Source organism: Silene latifolia, chromosome 6 (assembly GCF_048544455.1).
Source record: "Silene latifolia isolate original U9 population chromosome 6, ASM4854445v1, whole genome shotgun sequence".
Taxonomy (NCBI): domain Eukaryota; kingdom Viridiplantae; phylum Streptophyta; class Magnoliopsida; order Caryophyllales; family Caryophyllaceae; genus Silene; species Silene latifolia.
This window is the reverse complement of record NC_133531.1, coordinates 126,662,748-126,668,359: the sequence shown is the minus strand read 5'-3', so window position 1 is coordinate 126,668,359 and position 5,612 is coordinate 126,662,748.

Below are 5,612 nucleotides of genomic sequence, written 5' to 3'. Positions count from 1 at the left end.
GATTGGTTGATTGATATCTTGTGGTCGGACTCGAAATCGCTGCGGTTGGCTAGAGGTAGGTTCGCCTACTCAGTACTGTTGAGTGTCTAGTGTGTCTTTCGATATGAGTTGGTTAATGTTGTGTCGGTGTGATTGATAGATTGTGATAATCGGTGGGTGTTGTGTTGTTTCGGTTGACGTGTTTGTGATCATTGTATAGCTGTCTGTGATCTTCGGGGCGCGTCCCTGGCTGAGTGGAGTCACTTGCGGGAGTGGCTTCACGCCCTTGATTTCCCCTCTGTGGAACTCGCCACAGGAGGGGATTTGCACATTAATGGTCATGGGTTTATCGCTCGATGTGATGAGCGGGGATTTGGTGGGTACGGCTGCGTCCCCCATCGGCGTGGTCCGGTCCAAAGGGATGATCGGTGACGGTGATCTATTGGAGTAGTTGTGGCTTGTGTGTGTGTTTTGTTGTGTCTGTAGTGAGTTGGTTATTGTTGATGTATTGTCCGCAGTTACTGACCTTGTGTGGTTGTTTCTTGTTTGCTTCTGTTGTGTCTGCCATGATCCCTTATGGTGAGCAGTCAGTCTTACATGTGATGTCTTGGATGTTAGCTGGAGTCTTGGCAGGGATGGGTCTTTCACGAGTTACGACAGAGATAGTTCTGCAGGTTAATATCCGTATACTACCCCTTATATTGCAGGACTATAACGTAAAATTTACATGCAATTTATAGTCATAAAGCGATAAAACAATAGAAACGATAAGTGTATAGAAATCAACCTCGGGTCCTTTTAATTGCGGCGTAAAGATCAGAAATCTAAGCAGATTCCCTCCTAATCGTTGCACCCAAGACTTGGTCCGAGATATACCCTTGTGCTAGAACAGTGTTCTCCGATTGCCTTGCAATATAGGGAGAACTGTTGTGAGTTTTGTCGAGATGTGAGATCTCAGTTTCTACAGAGAAGAATGCTCTTTCGAAACCCTAATTTTCTCTCAAATGATGATTAGGTTTAATGAAGGAGGAGGTCTCCTTTTGTTCTCCTATTCGGCCGAGAACCGTGACCCACACAGGAAGTGGGCTTCCACTTCCTCTTGGTTTTAACTCGAGGTCCGGTTCGTTAATTACTAAAATGTATATGACGGGTTTGTATTATAAATCGTTATCGGTTATCGGAAATTAAGGCATCAGCCTAATAATACGGGTTAGTCAATTATTAATACGTGTCCGACAAAACAAAAGATTGTATAATTATTTTAATATACATTTAATTAAATATAAATCACGTATATTTAATTTCACGAATTAATCGGTTAATTCGCCTTAGCCCATGATATTTAATCCGTATTAAATATAATATCTCAACATCACGTATTTGACTAATTACTTAGTCAAATAACTCGACTAACCGGTTAGTCAATTTTGGCATCTACATGACAGGATTTTCATACCGTCACATCTCTCGAACGTATCCTATAGGTGTGACTTTTAGGGACCAGTTGATCACCGCCATCCGTATGACAATAACGTCAAACTTATCTAGCAAGCCAACCGTTATTGATAAACGTGGATCAACGGATAATAATACCAAAGTATGCCCTTTGATCCTTTTAGAGGTTTATAAGTCCTTGCACTAATTGTTAAGGACACCAACCCCAACAAGCTCCCACTTGTCCGTACAAGTGTATGTGCAATGACGTTATCCGCACTAACTGGAGGACACAAGCTCCAACAAACTCCCACTTGTCCGTACAAGTGTATGTGCGATAACCGATTCTCATATTCATTTAAAAATTTCTCCCACTCAATGTAAAACAATTTGCAGATCCGGATCCACAAAGGTCGTATTTTACAATCGATCTGTATCATGAGTGGTTTCCCCGACTAGAGAGTAACTTAACTGATAAAACGAATCCGTATCCGAGCATGGCCATGCATTTCGATTCTGACTCCTCGAGTGGCCCTGAGAAATATCGAGTAACTGATAAAGGCTGAATATTTCCTTCAACTCGAACTCCTTCCGATCTAAGCACAAAGATGAAATGACCCAGAAAAAATCTACTTGGCCCCCTGTTACGGATGACCGTGAGAAAGAAACCAAAGTCACCCAAAATCTGCCGTAGTCTCAAGAGACAGTCGATAGTCAAAAGAATCGACTCTTAGGATCACCATGGAGGTCCTATCCACGACCGGGCAACGAATGTTATAAAACATTTAGGACTCCACGTCGATGTCACAAGTGTGTCCTACGAAATATCCGTATAAATCGCCTCTGTGATTGGTCAGTCAACCGGTTGACTTATGGCTCGTTGAACCCACCATCAACCAACGTCACAAAATAATTGCCAGAGTTATCAGCTCATGTGGGCAATTAAGGACTAAAAAGATATGATGTTTGTTCAGTTCACTTTGTGGTGTTCAAAATTGTCGTACAATTCCACATGAAAAACAAAATATATATAAAATATCAAAACGATGATGTCGTATAGAGTACAAGAGAGAATGAATCTGATCCATAAAAGAGTACTACAACTCAGGAACACGTTCGATTCCATGGAATTTACGTGCCCTTCATGCTTATCTTGTCGTAATGCTTTAGTGAGAGGATCTGCTATGTTATCATCTGTAGCAATCTTTTCTATCACTACTTCCTTTTGCTCCACGTAATCCCGGATTAGATGAGCTTTCCGTTGTACATGTCTAGACGCAACATAGTACTCGGACTCGCCGTAGAATCTCTTGTAACACTTTGCTTGAACTCTTCCACCGATCGTAGCGCCATTAAGAGTAAAACCGAATCCAGACTGAGATTTCGAGTCATCTCGATCCATGAGTCAATGCCCAATCTTTAGTCCTCTCGTAGGTACTTAAGATTGTTCTTGACAAACCATCCAATGTGAGTCACCCGGATGCTTTGTTGGAATCGACTTGTCATACTCAATGCATATGCCACGTCCGGACGTGTGCATATCATGGCATACATGATTGATCCTATTGCCGAAGCATAAGGAATCCGTGTCATGCGCTCTTTCTCTTCCTGTGTCTCCGTGCCCGAGACTGCTCAAATGCACCCCTGGAGCCATGGGAAGAAAACCCCTTCTTGGAGTTAGTCATGCTGAATCTCTCTAGGACTTTGTCTATGTAAGACTCCTGACTGAGAGATAACATCCGTCGTGATCTATCTCGATAGATACGGATGCCTAGAATTCTTTGTGCCTCTCCTAGATCTTTCATCCGGAAATGGTTTTTCAACCATACTTTCACCGGTTAAGAGAGGTATGTCATTCCCAATCGTGAGTATGTCGTCAACATACAATATTAGGAAGACAATCTTGCTCCCACTCGACTTGATATATAGACATGGTTCCTCGACAGATCGAGTGAATCCATTTTCTTTTATCACTTGGTCGAAGCGATGATTCCAACTCCGTGATGCTTGCTTAAGTCCATAAATGGAACGCTTAAGCTTGCACACTTTCTTAGGATGTACTGGATCGATGAAACCTTCGGGTTGTACCATGTACAACTCTTCCTCCAAAAAACCGTTTAAGAAGGCGGTCTTCACGTCCATTTGCCAAATTTCATAGTCATGAAAAGCGGCAATCGCTAAGATAATCCGAATGGAACGCAAAGATAACTACGGGTGCAAAAATCTCATCGTAGTGCAAACCTGGCACTTGGGTGAAACCTTTAGCAACTAGTCGTGCTTTGTAGATATCTTGCCGACCTTCCACAGAATGCTTTATCTTGTAAAGCCATTTGCATTGAAGGGGACGAACCTTAGCAAGTAAGTCAACAAGATCCCACACGTTGTTCTCATACATAGAGTCCATCTCGATTTCATGGCCTCAAGCCATAGTTTCGAGTCGAATCGGTCACGGCACCTTTATAGGTTGCGGGTTCACTACTCGTTAAGAGTAGAACGTCATCTATGTCATGTTCCTCGACCATACCAATGTATCCGTCCGGAGGAATAGAGACTCTTCCCGACCTCCTAGGTTCCTCAGAATATTCACCGCAATGGGATTGAAGGAATAGGTTCCTCCAATGGTTGCTCGGTGTTTGGTTCTGGAATCTCCGACAGGTCGAAGGTTCTATCACTCTTTGCATTCTCGAGAAATTCCTTCTCTAAGAATGTCGCACTAGCCGCAACAAAAACACGTTGTTCGGTTGGCGAATAGAAGTAATGACCACGTGATCCTTTAGGATAACCTATAAAGTATGTCTTGACCGATCGCGGGCCGAGCTTATCTTCCGGTCTCCACTTGACATAAGCCTCGCAGCCCCAAACCCGTATAAAGGACAAGTTAGGGACCGTTCCCTTCCATAGTTCATATGGAGTCTTGTCACACTTTAGACGGACTTCGGTTAAGTATTAGAGCGGCTGACAAAAGAGCATAACCCCATAATGAATCAGGTAAAACCGTGTGACTCATCATGGATCGAACCATATCAAGTAGTGTTCGATTTCTCCGTTCGGACACACCATTCAATTGAGGTGTTCCAGGTGGAGTTAACTGTAGGGCAATCCCACATTCCTTTAGGTGTTGATCAAACTCGTGAGAAAGATACTCGCCACCACGATCTGAACGCAGTGTTTTAATCTTTCTACCTAATAGGTTCTGTAACCTATTTTGGTATTCCTTGAATTTCTCAAAGGATTCACTTTTGTGCTTCATTAAGTAGACATAGCCATATCTACTCAAATCGTCCGTGAAAGTGATGAAATACCTATAGCCTTCTCGTGCGGTGATTGACATAGGTCCACATACATCCGTGTGTATGGGTCCTAATAGGTCGCAGCCGCGCATTCCAACACCTTTGAAGGAAATCCGAGTCATCTTACCGATGAGACATGATTCACACGTGCCAAATGATTGAAAATCAAAGGCCGAGATAGCTCCATGTTTGATGAGCTGTTTTACGCGTTTCTCATTAATGTGTCCCATACGGCAGTGCCATAGATACGTTTGATCTTTGTCACCAACCTTTAACTTTTTATTCATTACGTGTAATATTTCCGAGGTCCGATCTAAAACATAAATTCCGTTCATGGAAACCGCCTTGTCAAATCATATCGTGTAATGAGAAAATGCAAGCATTGTTTTCTATTACAAATGAAAAACCAAGTTTATCAAGCGCAGAAACTGAAATAATGTTTTTGGAAAGACTAGGAACATAATAGCAATCATATAATGACAACTCAAATCCGCTTGGAAGCTGGATCACATATGTCCCCTTGGAGATGGCAGCTACTCTTGCTCCATTCCCAACACGCATGTCCACCTCACCCTTTACGAGGGGTTCGATGTTTCTGAGCCCCCGCACATGATTACACGATGAGAACCACAACCAAGATCAAGTACCCAAGTTCCGTAAATTGCGTGGTTAATCTCAATCATATGAATAAAAGTAGAAGAGAGAGAAGACATACCAACAGGTTTAACACGACCTGCCTTTAAGTCCTCATGATAAACAGGACATGTGCGTCTCCAATGCCCAGTCTTGTGGCAATGGTGGCATTCCATGTTTTCACTCTTGCCCTTTGTCATGCCCGATGAGTTGCTCGCCTCACCAGACCACTCTTCCCCGAACCCGACTTCTTGAACTTCGCCTTACCTCATCGTT